Here is a 26,333-nt window from a genome sequence, read left to right as displayed (position 1 = left end):
TGTGCCTATTGTTTTGCCTTTTCTAGAATGTTCCATGGATGGTACTCAACAGTATGCAGCCTTTTGAGTGTGACTTCTTTCACTTAGCATTGTGTATTTGTGATTCATCCACTTTGCAGTATGCCTGCAAGTTTGGATCCTTTTCTGTTGCTGATTAATAGTCCATACAGGGATGTCTGTTTATCCATCCCCAGGTGAGAGAGCTTTGGGTTGCTTCATTTCTCATTAGTTATGAATACAGCTGCTATACATTCAAGTGTAGGTTTTTGTGTGAACACAGCTTTTAACTTTTCTTAGGCAAATATCTAGGATGGGGATTGCTGTATCACATGGGAAGTATACATTTCACTTTTTGGGAAGCTGCTAAACTGTTTTCCATGGTAGCTGCAGCATTTTGCACTCTCCCCAGCAATGGATGGTCTTTCTGAGCTGCATGACCCACATACTCCCCCCAGTGCCCAGACACACACAGGGCGGACATCCTTCACTGCAGGGATTTCAGTGAGGTCGCTGTCAGAGCAGGAGCCACCTGGGAGAAGACTGAGGTCAGAGGTTTTGGGAAAGCCAGCAAGCCTGGGCTTACCTCCCCCAGTCCTTCCCAGCCTTCAGGCCCATCTGTTAGGGCCCTTGCGCGCCTCCTCCTTGAAGAAGCCTTTAAGCCTACCTCTTTCCCCAGCAAGTGTGCAAGCCCCAAAACACCACCCTCCTGGTTTAGGCTTTGTTGTCAGATAATGTGACTTTGAAAAGAAGCCCCTCCCCTCCCACCAAAAGGAGGATAAGAAAGGCTCTCAGATCAATCCTCAGCAGATACACGAAGTAGCAAAGCTCCAGAAAATCCTTTATTCTCTTTTCTGAGCAGCTGCTGTGGCAGCACCCCGCCCCCAGCTCTGCCCCCAGTGGAAACCTGAAAGCTATTCATATCATTTAATCCTGTTGAAAATCCTCTTCGCTCTCTCTCGCTGAGGTGTGGTCGGCTGAGGTAAACCTGGGCTTAATTCATATGTTGGAAAGCAGATGAAAGGTGTCACATGATTTGACATTCTATTTAGGAAACTGACTCTTCCCTAATCCAGAAGCTTCTACTCCTAACCCCTGTTTGAAAGTGGTCAAAAAAATCTTCAAGGAAAAGTCACAATTGGGTTTTCTTTGACGGTGCATTCACTTCAGAAAACAGAGCGAAAGAGCAGAGGTAAATTAGAGCTGGTTCAAGGGGGTGGGCGTGGATTTTTGCCTATATATCACTCAGCTGAAACATCTACTGGATTTTTTCTATTTTATCCTACACATCGCAAAAGAAAACTCTACAGCCATTTTACCCTGTTGCCAATCATGGCCACATATTTTAGTTCTCTCTCTTGCCACCAAGAAATTTGAGATCTTATAGCTAAGTTCTTTGATTTTAAGACATTTGGACATAAGATACTGTAAAGCTATATCCAGAATGAACGTTGAGTCTACTCTTTTTTATTGCAGAACTCATTGATATGCATCACTGGCAACATGCTCTCTGACCTTCTCAGGTGTTTTTAGGCTGGGAGAAGACTCCCCATAAGCGTTCCATAGTTCCACCAATTACAGAAAAAGCAAAGAGCACGGGCAGTTTCATCCATATCCAGAGAACAAATTTCTTCTGGCTTGTTTCAGGGCCCAAACAGTATTTGGAGAATAAATGATCCCAGATGGCTAATTAAGGGTGACTTCCTTATAAAAAAAAAATTATTTTAAGAACCCCCATGAAAATTCCCTGGCAATTCCCTGGCAGGCAATATTTATTAAACTTTTCCTAAATATAGACTGATCCACGAGGCATACTGGAGAAACACAAATGTAAAGTCTATCCCAAAGGGCTTTGTAATCACAGAGTACATGAAAAAAATATCAGAGCAGTAGCAGGGATATTAAATCTATAGTCAACATGCACAACCTTAGCTGTACACTGGAATCATCTAGGGAACTTTAAACCTTATTGATGCCTGGACCCCACCCCCAGAGATCCTGATTTAATTGGTCTAGGTTACAGCCCCGGCACTGAGACTACTTAAATCTTCCAATGTGTAGCTAAGGTTAAATCCTGCCGTTCTAGCTAAACAAACCATGCACTAAGCAAGTGAATGAATTAATGACTTTACCAGAGCCTTCTCTTTCACAGAGGACCCATCCAATGTGTGTCTCATGGTGAAATGGTCTAGGAAAGTTAGGTGAGAGGAAGCTGTAGAACATATATGACTGGAATCTGGAGTTGTGTGAGAGAGAAACTGAGAAAATGCCACACTGACTCTTGTCAAGTGGGAAATATGGTTGAGTAATGGAGGGACCAGAAAGAGGAGAGTTTTTAGAAAAATACGTTCCTTGTGGATAGTGCTCTACAGGTTAAAATCACTTGCACATTATTTCCTCATAAATACGGAGGCAAGAAAGCATAAAGAATAAAAGTCAGATAGACGTGGGTTAAAGTTCCAGCTCTGCTACTGATTAGCTCTGGAATCTTGGGCAAATTACTTAACTATCCTCAGTTAAGTAACTAAGCTTCAGTTTCCCCATGCATAGAGTAGAACTAATAGTACCTTTCTTATAGGGTGGCTGGGAAACTTAAATAATGTACGTAGAATGCTTAGTTCAATGCCTGGCACATGGTGAGCTCTCCCCATGTCTGAGTTCCCATTGCCATTATCTTCGGCATAGTCATCATTGCTTTGGTGTAGAACTGTCAACCTCAACCAAGGGGTACAAGGGAATGAGCAGTGAGTGAAGTTTGTTCTGAATGAACGGAGTAGGAATGAAAAGTCCTAACAATACTCCACAAACTAAGGCCAAAGGAGCTGTTACATTATGGTTGGAACATTTGATCTCTCAAAGGCTTCATTTATCTGTGACAAAGTCTATGCTTGCACGGTATTTTCAGAGGAGGAGAGGTAGAATTTAACCAGGGAGTGAGGCAGCAACTATTATTATATAATAGTTGCTCAGTTAAAAACTTGAGTTGATACGAGTTGAAATGAAAGCCTCTTGAGTAGCTGTAACACTGATTCTTGGATGAAACTTGACTCTGCATGAGAGAATAGTGTGGGTGGACAGCCAGGCCACACTCAGTGACAGAGAGCTGAGTCCTAGGCTTGAGTGGATGCACCTGAGAAAGAGGACTGAGCTGAGTGAGGAGAAAGAGAGCACTGGTATATGTGTGACAGGTTGCTAGTATGTCATAAGCCATAGAGTTGAAGGGGCTGTTGAGGGTGAAGTGGAGATGGTCTTAGATTATTGAAGAATCCGCTCTCATTTGAGACCATTTTTAGGTTTTGCGGCCCTTGAACCCCCATGAAAATCTCAATTCCCTGGCAGACAATATTTATTAAGTTTCTCCTAAATATAGGCTCCTCTTCCTTTGCATGGCAGGAAAAATGAGAAGGGTGGCAGGAAGGGTCTGATGTTTCTCCCAAGATCAAAGGTAATGTATACTTGTTGGTTTTATGGCCTCAGACCAAGGCACAAGTGAGGACTGCCAATTTCCCTTTTCATTCCAAGGTCGTAGGTACCCACTCTCTTCTAATTATACTCCCTCAATGTCCTTCCTGCTGTTTTCAAAGTCTTTCTGTGGCTGACCTCTCAGAGAGCTACAAGATAGTTCCCTATGATCCCTCTAGCTTAGTGCTTGTCACAATGAAGTCTCCATTAAGAATCACCGAGAAGTTGTTAAACAGATTTGCATTCCTCCCCCTACCAAGAGTCTGATTCAGCAAGTCTGGGTGGGGCTGGAGCGTTTGCCTTTTAGCAAGCTCCCAGGTGATGCTGCTGCAGCTGCTGGTCTGAGGTTCACACTTTGAGTAGCCTTTGATCTGACCACCCCCAACCCCATCCCTTGCTGCCTTCAGGATTCTTGAGTGTGTGCCTTTGCTTATCTCCTAGGGGACGGAATTAACTTTAGTAAATTCTCCAGGGCATGTTAGTTGGGATTCTGGTCTCGGATGGGCGCCTTTCAGTGGAGGTTTTTAAATTAGACTCAAATATTGGTCCTTTTGGAAGAGCTTTTATGGAAAACTGAGTCTATGATGCCCATGTTCTTCTAGGCAGAACCACCATCGCATATTGTGTCCCATGTATGCTTAAGAGACATGAAGGTGTAAGATGAGGGTGAGATGTGTTACAAAATTTTGTAAGTTATTTCAAGTCTGTATTCTGTATGCCAATGTCTTTTTTTTTTTTTTCACCTGGGGAATTTTTGAGAAAGAAGACAATCATCTTTTTGACAATTTGTTCATTCTGCTGAGCTTTCTTTGAAGTTTGAGTCTCAAAACCAAAATTTTCCACAAGGGCTCTTTTGTTTCTTCCTGATCTGCCAGGATGAAATCCTCAATTTGGCTTGCCCTACCTCACAAATAGCACTTATAACATGTATGCTAGAACTGCCTTTTTAAAAGGACTATAATGCAATCTAAATGTTCTGCCAAAACAAAACCCTCTGGGTTAACAATAGTCCTGATTTCTTCCAACACGTGGACTTTTGGGGTTTGGTGACTGAAGGGTGAAAGGTTCTGTTGGTCCTCAGAGACTCAAAGGTCTCCCTATGGATGGCCAAACGGCAAAATTGGAGCAGCCCAGAGTTTGGTATAGACAAGTCCATCTTAATTCCTATTTGGGGTTTGCCTTATCTAACTAATTCCATTCTATGGACTTGCCACCTGTCCCAAGGCAGCCTAAACTGAGTGAGGCCTGGTGTCCTAGCAAAAGCGGTGGTTCTTAGACAACAACTGGAGTTTATTTTGATCTCTATCTTTTAAAGGCAGAAACCATTCATGTTTAACTTTAAAGAAAGCTGTGATTTTTTTTTTTTTTTTTTTTCTCAGAGCAAAGCTGCAATTTGAAGACAAGATTCTATTAAAAACAGACAAATAATTCTCATTCCTTCCTGGTCCTGCCTATTGTTTTCCTAAGTTTGTTTGGATTCCCGGATTGAATCCTTCTGGCTAACCCTCCAAAGAGAGGGTCCCGGGCACTGCCGTCCCATGAGGTTGACTGTCTCGTGAGGTCCTTGGGGAACACATCCTGTTTCTCCCTCAAAGAAGCATTTGGAGGATGTGAGAGAATGTCTCTTGTCTTCTCCATTCAGAGAGCCCTCTTATTTCCTATGTTTTGTCTATAGATGGCTTCAGTTTTCCTAAGAAGAACTATTCCTAGGAAGAAGAGTTGGTCTGGAGCCAATATACTTACAGGTAATACATTGTAGACTATGGGTTGGTTTAAAGAACTCACGACCCTGTCCTCAACAAGTAATCCACCTCATCCTTGAGACACACACATTAAACATGGTTATACAATACTGGCAACAGGTCTTTAGATACATTCAGTTGATCCCGCCCTGTGTGCGATACACACTTTCATGCCACGAAAGGTGTCCCTAACACTTGACCATGAATCCTTTTGCCCAAGGAGTCCTGATATGCTTGATATTCTTCATGCAGCCATTGCCCAGCAATCAGAGCTGGGATGCTAGTTGCAACCTAGGAGCCATCCCTGAATCAAGTGTTGATTTTTCTTTTTAAATTCTTCTTTATCTTATTCTTACATTTCTATTGGAGGAATGTTGACTTTTCTTTAAATATTTTTTTTTTTTGAGATGGAATCTTGCTCTGTTGCCCAGGCTGGAGTGCAGTGGCATGATCTCAGCTCACTGCAACCTGTGCCTCCTAGGTTCAAGTGATTCTCTTGCCTCAGCCTCCTTAGTAGCTGGGATTACAGGCATGTACCACCACACCCAGCTAATTTTTGTATTTTTAGTAGAGATGGAGGTTTCACCATGTTGTCCAGGATGGTCTCAAACTCCTAACCTCAGTTGATCCACCCACCTTGGCTTCCCAAAGTGCTGGGGTTACAGGTGTGAGCCACCGACCCAGTCAACTTTTCTTTTAAAAGGAAAATGTTCTAGAGACAGTGATAGTGTGATATTGTCACCTGTACTTGCTTTTTGGGGCCTTCTTTTTCCCCAGATCCACAGTATCATGCTGGCCTAGACGGGGAGAGGGATGCCACACAGTCCCGTGTTTCCTTTCTCTCTGAAGGGTGCGGGTTCTTACTGTTAAATACAGATGTAGTTGGCGATGCATGCAAGTAAGCAATTGCTTGCTGAGAAAATTTCTGACAAATATTGAGAGAGGAAACAATTTTTTTCTCAGTCTAAACATGAAAGAGCCACTGCTGATTAAGTGTATCTGGTAAAGAATCACTTCTCCTAAAGTTTTAAACTGAACCCTCTAAAACCTTTTTCCCAGAATATTCCAAATACAGATGGGCAAGTTGTATTTTTTCCAAGTTGCCTTTTCCTGAGGGAAAACTAGTGATGTCGGAGGCTGGCAGACATGGAGCTCTGCGCATCCTGATAAAGATAGGAACTTTAGGCTAGCAAAAAATCCAAATAAACAGATTTTCAAACAGACCAGCTTTCCTTTTGGTAGCTGAAAAGGAAACCCCACATCCAGGAGGAATGCAGATCAAAGCGAAGCCTACAAATGATGCAGAAACACATAAAATAACAAACAAGCCTGGTGGGAAGAGAGAACTTTTTGTAAAAGAATAGGCCTCTTCATATTACACTGAAATTGAATGCAAGATTGCAAGCAAAGATACATGAGTTGAGAATACAAAGCTATAGTTTCTTTCCCCTTGTTTGGGGCCCAGAGTATACCTTTAATAGGTCACATTGGAAGCCACTAAAAGCAAAGGACAAAAGATAGGTCCCTTGTTGGAAATCTTGCCTAGTTTTCCTTTTGCAGTTGCCTCTGCTTCTCTTTCTTGGTATAAAGTAGACAGAATAATTAATCTACTTTGGCTGTAAAAGTGGAACCTAAATTGCCCTGATCTCTAAGCATTTCATGTCAAAAGCTGAGACTTTTTAATTCTTGAAAACCTGTTTTTATTTACCAGGATGCTCAGGTGAGACACAGATTTAAAATTGTTGAGATGATGATATTTTAATTCAAAGATGATCCTTTTCCTTGGTGTGAAAATTTATGTGGGGTAACCTCTCAGTTGGATCATAGTTAACAAGGTAAAAAACACTTTTATGATATTTTATCCTTGGAAATTAAGTCCATTTAAATATCTGTGTTTTGATAGTGAGGTGCTAAGTGGCTACTGAACACGCAGAGCACTATGGGATGCAATTACTCACTATTTAAAAACCAAAATTACTGTCATTTTTAAGTGTCTTATTTTTTTGAGAACAATTGGAATGAATACTTGGTGGTAGAAGTTCTTTTTAAAGACCTTGAGGTGTTAAGTGGACATTTAGTTGAGCTTCTAGCTCGTATGTTACTTCCATTGAGAAAGGGGAGTTAGCCGTCCACTACTACCCTAGGTAATCTTTAGTAACTTGCCCCTCAAAGCAGCAGCGTTAGCATCGCCCAGGAACATGACCTGGGGTATATACCCTAGAGCAGAATTTTGTGTTGTTGTATACAATTACCTTCAAATAGATCAGTTGCTGCCAAATGGTTCTTCCCAATGGTTGCATCGATTTACATTCCTCCCACTGTGTAACAGTTCTGTTTCTTATTGTTTCATATTCTTCTAATGCTATTATCATACTTAACCATTTTTCTTACCAGTTTTTGATGAATGAGAAATGGTATTTTGTTCCACTCTGTACATCTGATTACTTGTAAAGTGGATTACCTTTATAGAAGTTATTTGTTGGACGTTTGAATTTCTTGTTCAGTGAGTCTCATGTTTTGTTCATTTTTTTTCTTATGGGTTGTTTTTTCTTACAGGTTTGTGGAAGTTATTCAAATTTTCTGGAGAGTGATTCTTTATCATTACAAGCATTGCCAATGTATTTTTTCAGTGTATGACTTGACTTTTTCATTTTAAAATGGTATCTTTTGATATATAAAAATGTTAAATTTTAATGTAGTTGAATTTATTCATCTTCACTTTTGTAATTTGTGTGTGTGTGTGTGTGTGTTTTACATTTTGTCAGGAAAACCTTTATTACCTGCAAACCATAAAGCAATTCTCTTGGATTGTCATCACTGAGCCCTTAGACTACCTGGAATAGATTTTTCTGTATGATGTAAAGCAAGGACTGCAGTCTAACAAGCTATCTCTGCAGCCACATTCATACATAGCCCATTGTTTTCTCAATAATCTGTGGTGCCTCTTCTGTTACCTGCCACATTTTCATATATGGATGTGACTGTCTCAAGGGTCTCTATTCTGTTCTATTGACCTTTTCTTTATCCCTGTGCCTATACCATACTGCCTTCATCACTATTGCTATACACAAACATATTTAACACTTGGTAGAATGAGTTTCTGTATTCATCTTCATTCTTCTCTTTTAAAATAGGCTATTGGTTTTTTGTGTTTGTTTGTTTGTTTGTTTGAGATAGAGTTTTGCTCTGTCACCTAGGTTGGAGTACAATGGCACAACATCGGCTCACTGTAACTTCCACCTCCCAGGTTCAAGTGATTCTCCTGCCTTAGCCTTCTGAGTAGATGAGGCTACTGCCACCACGCTCGGCTAATTTATATCTTTTTAGTAGAGATGGGATTTTGCCACTTTGGCCAGGTTGGTCTTGAACTCCTGACCTCAGATGATCCACCTGCCTCGGCCTCCCAAAGTGCTGGGATTACAGGCGTGAGCCACCGTGCCTGGCCCTAAAATGGGCTATTGTTGGGGCTCTGCTTTACCTTATAGATTGAATCACCTGATTGTCAAGATTCATGAAAAAGTGGGTAGACATTTTCATTGAAATTACATTTAAATTTTAATTTGCAGTTTGACATTTTTGCAATTTTAAATTTTTCATCTAGGAACATGGTATATTGCTTTGCTTATGAAACTTATTTATTGATGCCCTTCAATAAAGGATTTATCTGTAAAATTCTTGCATATCTTTTGTTAGACTGCTAGGTAACCTTGTATTTTTTGTTGCTGCCAGTTTTTGTTGTTCTCAACCAAGAACTCTGGTGTATGCATTCATATTTATGCTCCCATTTAAAATACATCAGGTGCTAAGGCAGGTGTGTAAAATTCAGTTCTTATATTTAGATATAATTCTTGCTGAAGAGCAAAGACAGATGGAACAACAAGACTACATGGGCATTCTAGGATGAAGTGCCAATCATCATTAGAGTTAGTTGATACTAAGTAGTGCAGAAGAGAGAAAAGGCCAGAGGCAGGCTGCTTCAGTTGGAGAAGGATTCATCAAAGGGGTAGGCCTTGAAGGTTGAGTAGCATTTTGATAAAGAAATGGAATGTATATGTCGAAAGGAAGCTTATGAACATAAACTTGTACATGGTTAGGTGACAGAGGGTTGAAGATAGTGAGAAGATGTGACCAGACTGTGGATGACATTCAATGCTAGGAGGAGTTTGCACCTTGTCTTTTATTCCCTAGGAAGCCTTCCAAAGTTGGACGGTATGTTGAAACTTTTGTCTGACGTTTGTAGAACGAGGCAAGTTAGGAGAAGTAGTGTTATCTTGTGATAAATCTTTTGAATTTGTTTTGATTCAGAGCTTGTTGTGAACTGAGGCAAAGCAGTTGTTCTATATGAAATCAAATGCATTCAAGACAAGTTTTAGAGTTAGGATTTAGAGAAGGCATTGCTCTCAAACATTCTGAGAAAAAGCTGGAGTTCTAGGAACTGCCAAGGACAGGTGGCTCAAGGTCTAGCACACAGTATAACCTCTTTTTTACCTTCATTTTCTTTCTATAAAAAAGTATTTTATTACCTGGGCTTTTCAAAATATTCTTCTTGGCGTTTGCTGAGGTCATGTGGTAGAGGCATGGGTTGGGGCTGGCTGAGAAATATGAAAGTATCTCTGGATGTCTGTGACCTTCATGAAAAAGCCCTCATTGTTCTCCATTGCCTGGTAAGTAATTTACTTTCTTCCCCTCAAAATTTCAATTTCATTGAAAGTTGTGCATGTTCTTTCCTCCATTAAGCATCATCTCTTGTATCCTAAAAGAGCCAGATGGCGGAAGGAAGGAATGTAGCTCAAAGTGATGGGGGAACTGACAGGTACTGGTGCAGGCATCAACAACCTGAACTAGAGGTGTTGCAGCCAGCTGTCAGAGGAGGCCGCAAGGACGTGTGAGTTTCTTTTCTTTTTTTTAAGCACAGGAGACAGCTTTCTGAAGTAGCCAAAGAGTATGCTTACTGCACCCAACCAGCTCTGTGAAATCCAAAGAGTTGTCGCTTCCTGGGAATGTTAATGTTGCAGGAAGACAGCGAATGTTTCATTCTTAAACAAACTAATGCCCTGAGACACCATTAACCTTCAGTTCCTTCTCCTCACCCCAAATCCCTGCTCATTCTGCAATCCCATTTCATTCTTTCTTCCTTGGCTTTCATGCTTTGCAGTGGGGAAAAGAATTCACCATTTCACCATAAGAAGAGGATAATGAAAATGTATTTTGTTATCTGAAGGAGCCCTTTCCTGTGAATAAGCCACTATAAACCACTCCATGTATTCTGGGTGTCAGATTTCTTGGCAGAGGGCAGCTTGTCCCAAAAGGGAATTTGTTCTGAGACCGTATAAGATACCAAATAACAGCTCCAAATAACTTTGCCACTTATTAAGCTGTTGTCTTTCAACTTTAAACCCTCCCTCTTATATCCTGCTCTGTGACTCTGGGGGCCGCTTGGGGGAACACAGTTAATTCTGTCTCAGCCTTGCCAGCAGCTGCCAATAAGGGGTGCTAGACTGAAACTGCAAGGTTGGAGGAAAGAGCAGTGCCTTTCTGTGTCACCTGAGCAATGTTTGTTCTCTGAGGAAGCCTCGTTTAGTTCTCGTAGCAGCGGGTGGTTCTGGTTTGCAGTGTATTCAGCACTTACAGAACCAGCATGATCACATTCCCTTGGAGACACCAGCACCAGCACCAGCTGCCCAGATGCCTGGCTCCAGCTTGCGGGAGTGACTGCGAGTCTTGAGAACAGCACTCGCTGAGCTTCAGATACTTCTCAGTGGCGTCCTTTCAGTTCTGCAGGGCCCTCCTCTCCTCTGAGAATGTAAGTTGAATTATTCTAATCTCTTCCTTTTGCTCTAGGAGCTGCTGCTAACAGTTGCTATCTTCTTGATGCCTAAGGGTTCTCTCCTTGCCTGTTCAATTACCTTGTTAGAATTTTCTACCTACTTAACAATTCTATTCTCTCTTTGGAGTCACTGATGTGATTTCTATTGGATCTAACTAGATTAATGGTTCTCAAACTCTAATGTCCATCAGAATCACCTTGAGGGCTTGTGAAAGCACAGATTGCTAAGCCTGTTCCTGAGTTTTTGATACAGGATGTCTAAATAGGTCCAAGAATTTTCTTTCTTTTTTTTTTTTTTTTGAGATGAGTTATCTGCCATCCAAGCTGAAGTGCAGTGGTGTGACCCCGGCTCACTGCAGCCTTGACCTCCTGGGCTCAAGCAATCCTCTCAGCCTCCTGAGTAGCTGGGACTACAGGTGAGTGCCACCACACATAGCTAATTAAAAAAAAAAAAAACAACAAAACTGTAGGAATGGGGTCTTGCTACATTGCCCAGGCTGGTCTCAAGCTCCTGGTCTCAGGCAATCCTCCCACCATAGTCTTGCAAAGTGCTGGGATTACAGGTGTGAGCCACTGTGCCAGGCCCAAAAATTTAAATTTCTACCAAGTTCTCAAGTGATACTGATGCTGCTGACCCAGAGGCCCCACTTGGAGAATCATTGCACTGGACAAAGCAGCCTGCTCCTAGAGAAATATTTGTCCTGAAACTACCAAAAGACTCCTTGGAAATAGTAGCCCCAAGTAAAACCAATTGTCTAATTAATTAATGATGTTTTGAAAATGTAATGAGGTCCAAGGTGCTATCACTTGCCAATGCAGTAAGAAAGGAAATGAAGTGCATGCTGCTGACTCTCCTGCAGTGTGATCATATGCAAAGTTTCAAAAAGTGTGCAAGAGGTGTTCCTGGCATTTTATAAACCCACAGGCTTCAGAGAGGGAGTGATTCAAGGAGGTACATCTAAATGGTTCTAGGCAAGATTGTATATGAAAGAATCTTAGGTTATTTGGTGGGGAGTTCAGATTCACCCCTATATATTTTGTCATGCCAACAAATGAAAATAAAAACTCAAAAGCCCACACCTGACCATGTAGAACAGCTCCATGATTAGTTGTTTCTTATAGTCTTCCTTGACATGTACAAGGTAGTTTTTTTTTTTTTTCTCCCTTGCATGTTCTGGGATGGATATAAGTATCTTAAATCCCCATCACTGGAATTGAAAACATAATAAACAATAAATGAGGGGCTGCTTTTCCACATATTCCCAGCAATCATGCTTGCTTGGCTTTGGTAGATATGACGTGAGGGGACCAGAGAGAAAATTAGGACACTGAGGTCAGAAATTCCAAGGTAACAAATTCAATGAGAGTCAAGAAGATGGGAACACCAAAGCTCCAAAGCTTATTGAGACATTACTATGGTTGCAAAACAAATTACCCTCCAGTGAATGGCCAGAACCAGCAACAATGGCACATTGTTTTGCTTATTAATCTGTAATGTGGGCAGAATTTTGTAGTGACAGCTCACCTCTGCTTCATTCAAGGTCATTTAGAGGGGCTGCATGCTGGAGCTGGAATCAACTGAGGTTCCTTGTTTACGTGTCTGGTGGTTGATGCCGGCTGTCAGCTGAGATCTTAGATGGGGCTGTTGGAGGGAACATGGCCATGTAATCCATGTAATGTGGCATGAGCTTCCTCACAGCATGGTGGCTGGGTTCCCAAGAGTGAGTAGGAGGAAAAGGTTGGGGGAGGGAGAGAGGAACACCAGGCAGAAGCTGTATCTTTTTTTTTTTTTGAGACGGAGTTTCGCCCTTGTTACCCAGGCTGGAGTGCAATGGCGCGATCTCGGCTCACCGCAACCTCCGCCTCCTGGGTTCAGGCAATTCTCCTGCCTCAGCCTCCTGAGTAGCTGGGATTACAGGCACGTGCCACCATGCCCAGCTAATTTTTTGCACTTTTAGTAGAGACGGGGGTTTCACCATGTTGACCAGGATGGTCTCGATCTCTCGACCTCGTGATCCACCTGCCTCGGCCTCCCAAAGTGCTGGGATTACAGGCTTGAGCCACCGCGCCCGGCGAAGCTGTATCTTTTTAATGACCTAGCAGCCTTAGAAGCACTAGCACCATGTCTGCAATATTATGTTGATTAGAGCAATCAAAAGCCTCAGCCTAGATTCAAGAGAAGCAAACACACACTCCACTGTTCAGAAGGAAGACTGGCAAAGTTCTGAAGAGTATCAAGGACGAGAAATATTGCTGTGGACATTAAAAAAAAATCTGCCATATTCTTTAACTTAATCTGCACCCTTTCTCAAGCCCCTGATACCATCTTTATGCAAGGCAATTCTATCCTCTTTTTGGGGTCTGATGACTGAATCAGAGATGGACCCATGACATGGGAAACGGGCTAATTGGATTCTGTCCTGATCAAGAATTTAAATAAAAGAACCAGGATGAGACACCTGTACTTCTGGATCTACTTCTGGAGCCAACATAGCTTGTGGACTTCAGAACTGAAACAGGCCATTCGGTCTATTTGCATAGAGAAGCAGAGATCCACTACTGTATAGAGAAACAGGAAGAAAAAGGCAAGGCAATCTGTGTTTGTTCCTGATGGCTTCCCAGCTTCCTCATGATGCCCCACTATATTTTATCATCTTTAGTTACATGAGACATTCTTGTATCCTAAAAGCGATTCTCACTTTTTCTAAGCAAACTGTGTGGATTTCTGCAGTCCGGGTAGATTGCAGGGCAAGAGAAGACAGTTCTCCGACAGAGGAGTTCCCCTTCTAACAAGTGAACTGATTTGTACTAGGCTGAACCTGAATCTGTTTTCCATGGTTCCTGCCCTTTGATTTTATGCTCCTTATCAAGGGTGGCCCCACCCACCCCACCCATTATTCTTCAACTGATATTGTAGGCACAAGAAAGTATCTCCTGGAAATAGGCCAGGGTAAATAAATGAGCATTTACTCTGAATCAGCTCAATTTTCAACTTTCATTTATACAAAAGGCAAATAGAGATGTTTTAGAAGAATAATAAGGTAGAATATTCTGTTGTGGCTTTCGCCAGGCCTGCAGCCAGATGTTCTTGGACACTTTTTACTGACTGGTTCAGGGTGCCCCCCGTGCTTCAGCTTGTGGGCATGGTGATTCTAGCAACATGAACTATCAGCTTTCATCAGAGGGCGGCTCTTGGGCTACCAGCATTGCTTTGCCCATAGAACAAATGGACTTCCAGAAGTACTTGAAAGTTTACAGAGCCAATGACTAATGGGTGTGGGTATATGAAGGTCTAGCTCCCTATCTCTAGGTGGGTCAAACCCTCTGGTATAATTTGTGCTTGGAGTTCCCTGGAGGATGGGCCTGTGGCTGGGAGTTTGCCTGAAATCACCACCTTGTTTGGCTCCTTCTTCCCTGTTCTGGTTTCCTCATTCCTTTACTAGTTTCTTCTGGAAGCTCTTCCTTAATAAACCACATGTACGTGAATTCTTGTCTCAGGGTCTGCTTCCGGATAACTCAAATTAAGATATAAAGTAAAACGTCATGGTAAGAGAGAAGTGTTAAAACAATCAAGCCTGTGTTGAGATCTCTGCTTACAGAATTGATTTATTATACAGTCATGGAACCAGTTTACTTTTCTAATTTTGCCACCCTACCTAAAAAATGGAGATAGACTCGAGCCTTGTCCATTGTTTTTGAGTTTTATTATTTGCCTACAATTTGGACTAAATCCTGCATTACTTCCTGGCTATAACAAGTCTCTAAAGAAATACCTGGATTTAATTTTCTTTATGGTGCTTTTAGTTGACTTATCAATGAACGTTTTCTTCTTCTGTTCTGGTATAAATTTTCTTTTTAATTATAATCCTTATGTACATGATATTTCTACTATGACAGGTTACCTGGAAATGAGCTTTCCTGGCAACAAAGGACATCTTGACCATCAAATTTGATCATCAATGCTTTCAAGAAGAAAGGTTTTTGATCAAAAGGGGGACATGAGAAAAGAACCTTTATCTGAGGAATGTGAGTCCTTTTGAGGGGGACAGAGTCTCACTATGTTGCTTAGGCTAGAGCAGGCATCCCCAAACTTTTTACACAGGGGGCCAGTTCACTGTCCCTCAGACTGTTGGAGGGCCGCCACATACTGTTCTCCTCTCACTGATCACCAATGAAAGAGGTGCCCCTTCCTGAAGTGTGGTGGGGGGCCAGATAAATGGCCTCAGGGGGCCGCATGCGGCCTGCGGGCCGTAGTTTGGGGATGCCTGGAGAGTGTAGTGGCATCATCTCCACTCAGTGCAACCTCTACCTCCCAGGTTCAAGGGATTGTCCTCCCTTAGCCTCTTGAGTAGCTGGGACTATAGGTGTGTGCCACCATGCGTGGTTAATTTTTGTATTTTTGGTAGAGACGGGGTTTCACCACATTGGCCAGGCTGGTCTTGAACTCCTGGCCTTAAGTGATCTGCCAATGTTGGCCTCCCAAAGTGCTGGGATTACAGGCGTGAGCCACTGGGCCTGGCCTGAGTCCTTTTAAATTATTAGGTTCAAAGAGACACTAAAATGACAGCAAGTATGTCCTACTTCCCCCTTGAGCTTGAAACTGCTTGCTATATAAGTAGCTATAAATTAACCTAAATTAACCTAACAGTGCTCCATCAGACACTGTAACTCATACCCTATAGCTTAACAATGTACAGCCAATCACTAATCAATATTATTGCTGTAAACCAATAAGAATTCTTGACTTCTTGACAATTCTATAATTCATCTCTTGCTAGTGTTACAAGTACTATAAATTAACCTAATAGTGCTCCACCGACACTGTAACCCATACCCTATAGCTCAACAATGTACAGCCAATCACTTATCAATATTATTGCTGTATACCAATAAGAATTCTTGACTTCTTGACAAACAACTTTGTATCGGCCCACACCCTGTAACCCCCCTTTTTTTTTTGCCTTTAAAATTCCATTTTTAACTGCTGTTAATCAGAGTATATATTCAGGGCAATTTGAATGTATGTACCTGGGTTGCAGTCTTCAAGCTTGGCCCAAATAAACTCTCCACTTATATTTTTTTTAAATGGAGGTAATAATTACTACCTTGTGGCCTCATGTAACAGATATAAATTTCATCTCCATAAATCTATAACTACGTCCCAAGAAGGCTTGAAAGATGTCGACTAAAACTGTCTAATAGGACTGTTTGTGATGTCGGGTTCTCTGCATTATCCGACGCAACCACTCATCAGATGTGGCTACTGAGCACTTTGAATATGGCTAGTGTGACCAAGGAACTAGATGTTTAATTAGTTTAAACATAAATAGCCACATGTAGTGAATCGATATCATACTGGACAGCAGCAGGTAGACGAGATGGTAGTATTATAAGGTTGATTTCCTGATTTTTTATAATTGTGCTGTAGTTATTTAAGCCATGGTTTTATAAATATACACAGAAATATTTAGGAGTACAGAGGAATCATGTCTGCTACCTGGTTTCAGGGAAAAATACATATAAAATAGTGTGGTAAAAAAAGTTAACATCTAGGGAATTTGGGTAAAAGGTATATGGGAATTTTACAAGTAATCAAAACAGCACAGTACTGGTACCAAAACAGAGATATAGATTAATGAACAGTACAGTGGCCTCGGAGGCAACATCATACATCTACAACCATCTGATCTTTGACAAACCTGACGAAAACAAGCAATGAGGAAAGGATTCCCTGTTTAATAAATGATGTTCGGAAAACTGGCTAGCCATGTGCAGAATGCAGAAACTGGACCCCTTCCTGACACCTTACACTAAAATTAACTCCAGATGGATTAAAGACTTAAACGTAGGCCGGGTGTGGTGGCTCAAGCCTGTAATCCCAGCACTTTGGGAGGCCGAGGCGGGTGGATCACGAGGTCTAGAGATGGAGACCATCCTAGTCAACATGGTGAAACACCGTCTCTACTAAAAATACAAAAAATTAGCTGGGCATGGTGGCTTGTGCCTGTAATCCCAGCTACTCAGGAGGCTGAGGCAGGAGAATTGCCTGAACCCAGGAGGCGGAGGTTGCGGTGAGCCGAGATCGCGCCATTGCACTCCAGCCTGGGTAACAAGAGCGAAACTCCGTCTCAAAAAAAAAAAAAAAAAAAAAAAAGACTTAAACGTAAGACCTAACACCATAAAAACCCTAGAAGAAAATCCAGGCAAAACCACTCAGGACATAGGCATAGGGAAGGACTTCATGACCAAAACACCAAAAGCATTGGCAACAAAAGCCAAAATAGACAAGTGGAACCTAATCAAACTCCACAGCTTCTGCACAGCAAAAGAAACAGTCATTAGAGTGAATCAGCAACCAGCAGAATGGGAAAAAATGTTTGCAATCTACCCATCTGACAAAGGGCTGATATCCAGAATCTACAAAGAACTAAAATAGATTTACAAGAAAAAAACAAACAAGCCCATTCAAAAGTGGCGAAGGATATGAACAGACACTTTTTAAAAGAAGACATACATGAGGCCAACAAACATGAAAAAATGCTCATCATCATTGGTCATTAGAGAAATGCAAATCAAAACTACATTGAGATACCATCTCATGCCAGTTAGAATGGTGATCATTAAAAATCTGGAGACAACAGATGGCGGAGAGGATGTGGAGAAATAGGAACACTTTTACACTGTTGGTGGGAGTGTAAATTAGTTCAACCATTGTGGAAGACAGTGTGGCGATTCCTCAAGGACCTAGAAACATAGAAATTCCATTTGACCCAGCAATCTCATTACTGGGTATATATCCAAAGGATTACAAATCGTTCTACAAGGACACATGCACACGAATGTTCATTGCAGCACTGTTTGCAATAGCAAAGACCTGGAACCAACCTAAATGCCCATCAATGATAGACTGGACAGAGAAAATGTGGCACATATACACCATGGAATACTATGCAGCCATAAAAAACGATGAGTTCATGTCTTTTGTAGGGACATGAATGAATCTGGAAACCATCATTCTAAGCAAACTGACACAAGAACAGAAAATCAAACATCACATGTTCTCACTCATAGGTGGGTGTTTAACAATGAGAACACATGGACACAGTGGGGGAGCATCACACACTGGGGTCTGCCGGGGGGAAATAGGGGAGGGACAGCAGGGGGGTGGGGAGTTGGGGAGAGATAGCATGGGGAGAAAGGCAGCAAATCACACTGCCATGTGTGTACCTATGGAACAATCTTGCATGTTCTTCACATGTACCCCAAAACCTAAAATGCATTAAACAAAAAAGTAAAAGGGTAAAAATGTTAAATTTTTAACTGTTGTGATAAATTGAAGATAGTATTTAAAGTCAATTACTTAAGTGGTAGCCATATATAAATATTATTTAGCAATATGGAGGAAAATACTAGAAGAAAACAAATTGCCTGAAATATTGAAAATGTCCATACATTCTTCCCATTCCATTCTGAATGCCCTTTTGCGATATAATTTTGAAGGGTAGTCTATTTCCTGATTTTTGCAACTGGGGTTAGTCATGTGAATTGGTTTGGCCCATGGAAAAGTAGTAATGTGACACAGTTGGTGAATTAAAAAGTGTGTTTTGGTACTCACCTTTCTTGATGGTCTTGGGCTCTTGGGAACTCTGCAACCACCACTATGGAAATCAGCCTTGGCTAGCCTGTTGGAGGATGAGAGATCATGTGAAGAGAGGCCCTGGCTCTCCTGGCTAAGGCCCCAGATATGATAGTGAGGCCATCTAGCTTGTCCATCCATCAGCTAACCTCATATGTATGAGTGAGCCCAGCCAAGCCCAGCAGAACTGCCCAGCTGAGCCCAGACCAAATTGCCACCGCGCAATGTCAAGGGCTAAACACATGGTTGTTTTAAGTCACCATATTTTAGAGTGATTTGTTTCCTAGAAAAAGCTAACTGACACAACAGCATTTTCCTCTAGGGAAAAGGATAAGCTTGTCATGGGAAATATAATATGGTTTTGAAAAGCATAGGTTTTTGAGTTATAGTCTACTTTTCTTTTTCTAGTTGTGTGGCCTTGAGGAATTTCAGCTCTTTGTGTCTCAATTTTTATATCTTAAAAGTAGGGGTAATAATACAATCTTCTATGTTTACTATAAAATTAACTCTAAAAAATTACATAAGATACTCGGTATAGTACTTGCATGTAATAGAGGTTCCATAAATTGCTAGCGACTGTAGGGGTGAGGTCAAGGCTAAATAATAGTGTCAGTTGCAGTAAGAGATGAAGGATAGTGCTGTCAAGGGCACTGGGTTTGAAAGTACACTTGGAGAGTTTAATTCTCCTATTGTCTTCTGGCTGGGAATTTAGGAAAAAGGACACTTTTATAGACCACATGATATGACTTGGATTTGTGTCCCGGCCAAATCTCATGTTGAATTGTAATCCCCAAGGTTGGAGGCGGGTTTTGGTGGGAGGTGATTTGATCACAGGGGTGGATTTCTCATGAATGGTTTAGCACCATTCCTCTTGGTACTGTCTTCATCGTAGTGAGTGAGTTCTTGCAAGATTTGGTCTTTTTAAAGTCTGTGGCACTTCTCCTCCCTCCCTCCCTCCCCACCTCCCTCCCTTTCTCCCTTCTTCCTTCCCTCCTTCCCTCCCTCCCTCCTTTATTCCTTCTTTTTTTTTTTTTTTTTTGAGTTGGAGTCTCACTCTGTCACCCAGGCAGGAGTGCAGTGGTGCTATCTTGGTTCACTGCAATCTCTGACTCCTGGGTTCAAGCAATTCTTCTGCTTTAGTGTCCCAAATAGCTGGGATTACATGTGTGTACCACCAGGCCTGTCTAATTTTTAAATTTTTAGTAGAGATTGGGTTTCACCATATTGGCCAGGCTGGTCTCGAACTCTTGACCTCAAGTGGTCTGCCCCCCTCACCCCGTCTTTCTTGATTCTTATCTGGATATGTGATATGCCTGCTCCCCCTTCACCCTCTGCCATAATTGTATTTTTCCTGAGGCATCCCCAGAAGCTGAGCAGATGCCAGGATCATGCTTCCTGTATAGCCTCCCGAATCGTGAGCCAATTAAACTTCTTTTTCTAAATTACCCAGTCTCAGGTATTTTTTATAGCAATGTGAGAATGGAATAATATACCCTAATTCTATTGTTTATAAACATCCATTACTTTTCTAAGAAGTTCATGAAGACCAGAGCCAGAATTTTCTAGGGTAGAAAGTAAAGATTTAAGATAAGAGCCAGGCAAGTTCAGACACAATCATAGCAATGCGAATTAATGTTAGACAAAGTCACTCACTAGAGAGGTCCAGGGAGAAAGACCATCTCTTGAAGTTCATAGTGGGTTGATTTCTATAAGAAACGGTGCCTTTCAGAGGGATTAGTCATGACTAGTTAAATGTAAGCTGAGAACAATGGGCCTATAGGTATTAAATCAGGATGCAGACTGAGATGCTCAAAGGTAGGTATATTAAAGTTCTGCTAGTTACTATAGCAAACCCCAAATGCACAATGGCTGAAACGTAATAGAAGTGTTTTCGTATCTTGCTTACCTAAAGTTGTTCTAGTCAGCAAGTGGATCTGCCCACCTGGGATTTTTTCATCTGGTGGTTCTGCCATTTTCAACATGTGGTTTGACTGCATCAAATGGAGAGGAAAAGAACATGGAGAATCATATGTGAGAAATTTTATGGCATTCACCATAAACTGGCACATGTCACTGCTGTGCACATTCTTCTGGCCAGAGCTCAGTCATATGACCATAATCTTAAAAAAAAAAAAAAATTCCAATGTGCCAGGCGCAGTGGCTCATACCTGTAATCCCAGCACTTTGGAAAGCTGAGGTGGGCAGATCATGAGGTCGAGCACATCCTGGTCAACATGATGAAACTCTGTCTCTACTAAAAATATAAAAATTAGCTGGGCCTGGTGGTGCATGCCTGTAGTCCCAGCTACTCAAGAGGCTGAGGCAGGAGAATCACTTGAACCCGGGAGGCAGAGGTTGCAGTGAGCAGCGATAAAACCACTGCACTCCAGCCTGGCAACAGAGTGAGACTCCGTCTCAAAAAAAAAAAAAAAAAAAAAAAATCCAATGTAATAAAATATACAAAGCAAAATTTACCATTTAACCATTTTAAATAATATAGTTTAGTGGATGCACACATTTATAATGTTGTGCATCTGTTACCACCATCTATCTCCAGAACTCTTTTCATCTTGTATGATTTTTGACTACTCTAAGTATCTCTTATAAGTGGAATCATGCAGTGTTTATCTTTTAGTGACTGGCTTATTTCCCTTAGCATAATATCCTCAAGCTTCTTACTGTAGCACGTTTCACAATTTCCTGCCTTTTAAAGGCTGAATAATACTCTGTTGTGTGTCTATACCATGTTTTGCTTATTCATTTATCCATCAGTGGACACTTGGATTGTTTCCACATTTTAGCTGTTGTGAATAACGCTGCTATAAATGTCAGTATATAAATAAGGATATATAGTCTTATGTGTTCAGAAAGAAGAGAAACCATGTGTTGTGAACTGCTATCCCATCTCTGCCATGGAACTTACATATATGAGCACATGGGATGGTCAAGCGTATGACAGTGGGGATGGATGGGGGCAGTGAAGAAGTGGAGTCCTGCTTCCCCATGTAAAAAGACAGCCATTTCTCAGCTTCAGTTGATTAGTGCCAGGTAGAAATGCCAACCAGAGGTGGCCAGACCTTCCAATTTCTAAAACGAGGTTAGATATCTGAACTGACATACAAAATTTCTTGACTTAAAAACATTGGCGATGAATTTATGAAACAAACAAACAGTGTGGAGAATAATCAACATTCCCTTGCAAGCCTGATGTGGCCTGTGTGTTTTAGGCTGCCAGCTTACGTGTCTGTGTTGGACCATGTGCTCAATAAGAAAGACAGATAATTTGCTAGTGACAAACAGGCCTGGGAATGCTCCAGGCAGAAGAGTAAAAGGGCAGAAATCAGCTTGGCTCTTGGTAAGGCTTCATTTCACACCAACGAGGAAGTACAAAGAAGCTGGGAAAGACCCTTTGGTCAGAGATTTTTCCAGAACACCTTCAAAAAGCAGCAGCCTTCCATGGCCAAGCGGGGCAGTGGGTGAGGCAGAGAAAGATAGGTAAGAAAGAAGGGACATGTGAAATGACCGAAACCACGGGACATCCGTGTACCTCTGCTCAGCCACGTCATGTCTACCTGCCTTGTCCCAGTGGTACTGCGAGAGATGCCAGGGTGTGTGCTGGGCACAGAGTGATCTCACCGTTAGTCACAGACGCCGCAGGTGTTTACCGCTCCAAGACAGAGGCTCTGTATGTGTCTTGTGTGGACACACATTTCCTGTAATGCTGTGAGTGGCTGTCAGCTTTGGGCTTTATACAAAGCTGTGGTCATGTTCCAGTCACACCTCAGATGACTGACAGACACTGCAAACACTGGAACTGAAAGCCTATTATTTTCTTGGTAAACTGACGTTGACCTCAAAGGCAAGCCGTGGACGCCTATTCACGTTGCTCCTAAGTTCAACAGCTTCTGTCTGTCTCCTGTTTTCAGTCCGTCCTAATCGATCCATGATACACTGATGGGACGCCAGTCCGTGCTCGGCGCCGTGAGGAAGGGGAAGATCAGAGACCTCACCGCCCCTGCTCTTGAGGGCTTTATGATCCCGGAAAGGATGGAAGAAACACGTGGTCCTAAGAAAAGCAAATCTGTATCCAGCACAGGCAAGGCATGTGGAATGAGAAAAGGATGGCGGGAATGGGGAGGGGCCTGAGGCCTGCAGGGGGATTCGGAGGGCCAGCCGGGCGGTGATGTGGAGGAGCTTCCGATAGCGCGCAGGATCCACTTCCGATAGCGAGCAGGATCCACTTCCGCTCCGTGCCAAGCGACGGTGTGTAGGAATATGGCAAATATCTTGCTCGCGATTGCCTGACGTAAATGACAACTTCAGTGCCATTTAGAAAACAAAAACAGAACAAAACAAAAAGAAATGAAGGTATGTAGGCAGATGTCAGGGATGTTTTATCAAGGGAACCTCAGTTTTGTGGAATGTGAGGGTCACAGATGTGGTGTGTTCTGAAGGCTGTGTGGATGAGGGAACCACTGCTCCCACCGAAGGAGTGACCTCCTGGCTTGGAAACTTACCAGGATCCTTTCCTCTGAACATTTCTCCTCAAAAACATCAGCAAAGCCCCCAGAAATCTCTGCCTAGAAGGTCAATTCTTCTGAGGTTCTCTTCACGATTTACGTTAAAATAAAAAAAAAAATGTGTTCTTCATCCCTGATTAGAAATATTTTAATCTTTTTTATGACTGTAGTTTCAAGCATTTGAGACCATGTTTTCCATTTGGCAGGATGATAAGTTGGGAAGGGAAAAACATGCCAACTTTGGACAAAATATGTTTGTGTATTTGCAGTTGTGATCCAAAGTCACAGTTTGGACTACGAAGCTGGTTCTATGTCTTTGCCAAGTTGGGCAAGGAATCTTGGTGGAAAGATGCTTTTTGAAGACGTGGAGTGTTGGACTAGATGTCAAGACATTTGTATTTGGGCTTCTTCGGTGCCACTGTTTGAGAAAGCAAAGGCACCCTGGCTTTGCTATTTCTTTCCATTTTAATGTAGGATGATCCCTGAGCGCTGTTACAGAATGTTGTATGGCTAAACCAGACTTTCATTTAGGAATATTTAGAATCCACTCTAGGTTGTGTGTCTAAAATAATTATTGATTAATAATACTACTTCTACTATTATTATTGCTGCTGTATTACTACAGTTTTGGCTGTGATTATCTTACCACCATCTCTGTTTATTATCAAATGAGATGCTAGTCTCACTCACTCACTGGTATGTTTTCCAGGCAGACTGAAACAGTCCCGAAACAGTCCCACAAAAGTTAAAAGTAAAAATAATTTATGTTACACTGCTGAGGAAACTGAATACCCAGTAGTCAAGAAATAACTATGTCAAAACTTCTAGGAAATTATTAACTAGAAATGTTGCTTTAGAATCACTGAGTATGGGGACTCCTTGCTGCTTTTCACCCCAGAATGGACTTTAGATATCAATATTCTGATTTATATTCACCTTCTTTAGACCTACCTAAAGTTGTAAGTCAGTGTTTTTATTTATATTAACCCTGCTTACACCTTTCTAAAATTTTATACATAAATATGTGATTTTGATATTGCAGTTACGTTCAATAGACGCACCGATGCATGACAGTGCTTTCCTAAATCACAAATTTTGAGACAAATAGATAATTTTAACACCAACATTTTCTGTATCAGCACTTTTAACACTTTTCTCCTATCAGGCTCTTTTGATAGAAAAATATGAAAAATGTAAGAATGTCTAATATACAGAAACAAGCTGAACTAGTTAAAAGCATGTCAACTGAGCAGCCACACACTGTAGATTGCAGGTGGCAAATGAGTATGAAGTACATGGGCAGAATGAGAAGCAGCCAATGCCACCGTTGGCTGGGAACTGCAGACCAGTGCAGTAATGTGATTATGGTAATGATTCAACAAGTCATCGTCCGGTGCCTTTGTCCACTATAATTAACTTTTTGGAACTGCACAGCTTCTGTCTCTGGGCTCATCAGCTGGCCTAGCTTTTGTGTTTCCAGTCTGTTATTTCTGTCCGGGCTCAGGAGCCTCTAAGCACATTGCTAAATGAATTCATTGCTGGAACAAAGATTTGGTGGTCGAATAGAGATGGCTATCTTTTGTTGTCAGACATTCAATCCCATATAGCAATCCAATTACTTAAGCTGTTTCTATCAGTCTTATTAGGGCTGGCCATTGAGGCCAGCTAGAATGCTGATCGCTGTGTCTTGGAAGAATGTGGTGGAACAGATTAGCGCTTTAATGAGAGGCTTTCTAAAGGCCAGATCTTTTCCCTTGTATATATATCGAGATCTAGGAATCATTTTTAGGCGAAGGCCCGGAGTCACTGTTACAAAGACTGATCAAAGGATGGCTGGAAATCTGTACAATTGCTTGAAGAAATTTTATGGGTTATAAAATATTGGCATGGGTTCTGTCTGTTATGGGCTATCTGATGAAAATCTCTGGTAGGCTGGGAAAAGGAAATTGCTTATTGGCATTTATTCTGTGGGATGGATATCTTTGGAGTTTGCATTTGAACTCTTTCTTCACTGTGTTACAGGTCAAATTCTGTACTTAGTACTAACATTCCAGGAATGTGGGCTGCATAAAATCAACATAAGCCTTGCTCCATACTTTGCTACCCAGAAAAACATATTATGAGAGAGTGGCTCAGACAAGGGTGAATGGATGATTACTAAGAAAAGATAGCAGGGGTGGAGTGATATGGCAGTGGTTAATGTGTAGCAGTTGAAAACTGAAGTTAAAATGAGAGTGCAGTTAAGTGAGAGGACTTAGAACACCCTTTCTATGACTATCAAGAAAAGATGGTAATTGGTTTTAATGTTCAAAGAAACAATATTCAGCTTCTGCATGTCATGCTTATTGCTCTGGAAATATATATCAGATGCAAAAAGATTTTATTTTATTTTTATATTTATATTTTTTGAGACAGTGTCTTCCTCTGTGACCCACACTGGAGTGTAGTGGCATGATCATGGTATACTGCAGCCTCAACTTCTTGGGCTCTTGTGATCCTCCCGCCTCAGCCTCCTGGGAAGCTGGGACTATAGGGGCATGCCACCATGCCCAGTTAATTTTTTTGCATTTATTGTAGAGACAGGGTTTTATCGTGTTTCCAGGCTGGTCTCATACTCTAGAGCTCAAGCTGCCTTTCCTGCTTGGACTCCCAAAGTGTGGGAATCACAGGTTTGAGCAACTGTGCCCAGCCCAAAGAGGTTTTTATTTTTTTATTTTTTATTTTTTTGAGATGGAGTTTCGCTCTTGTTACCCAGGCTGGAGTGCAATGGCGTGATCTTGGCTCACTGCAACCTCCGCCTCCTGGGTTCAGGCAATTCTCCTGCCTCAGCCTCCTGAGTAGCTGGGATTACAGGCACACGCCACCATGCCCAGCTAATTTTTTGTATTTTTAGTAGAGACGGGGTTTCACTATGTTGACCGGGATGGTCTCGATCTCTTGACCTCGTGATCCACCCACCTCGGCCTCCCAAAGTGCTGGGATTACAGGCTTGAGCCACTGCGCCCGGCCAGAGGTTTTATTTTAAAGGAAGAATATCTATTCATACTTGGAAGATTTTAATCAAATACAAAAGCATTTTTTCCATAAAATATTATATTATAGAAACTTTTAAACAGTCACAAAAGTATCCTTCACCATATTCAATAATT

General features: G+C 41.7%; 1 long non-coding RNA gene across 1 annotated transcript; it reads left to right on the top strand.

Annotated features, from left to right (window-relative positions):
- Nucleotides 1-694: 694 nt before the first annotated feature.
- LOC141585680 (uncharacterized) lies at nt 695-26,001 on the top strand. Its single transcript, XR_012519302.1, has 4 exons — nt 695-5,204; nt 9,939-11,004; nt 11,332-11,444; nt 22,591-26,001. It is a non-coding gene; the product is annotated as an uncharacterized LOC141585680 (long non-coding RNA).
- The last annotated feature ends 332 nt before the right edge of the window (nt 26,002-26,333 follow it).

Source organism: Saimiri boliviensis, chromosome 9, assembly GCF_048565385.1.
Source record: "Saimiri boliviensis isolate mSaiBol1 chromosome 9, mSaiBol1.pri, whole genome shotgun sequence".
In the NCBI taxonomy this organism is placed as follows: Eukaryota; Metazoa; Chordata; class Mammalia; order Primates; family Cebidae; genus Saimiri; species Saimiri boliviensis.
Note: the sequence above shows the minus strand (reverse complement) of the source record. Positions and strands in the feature narration are given on the sequence as shown.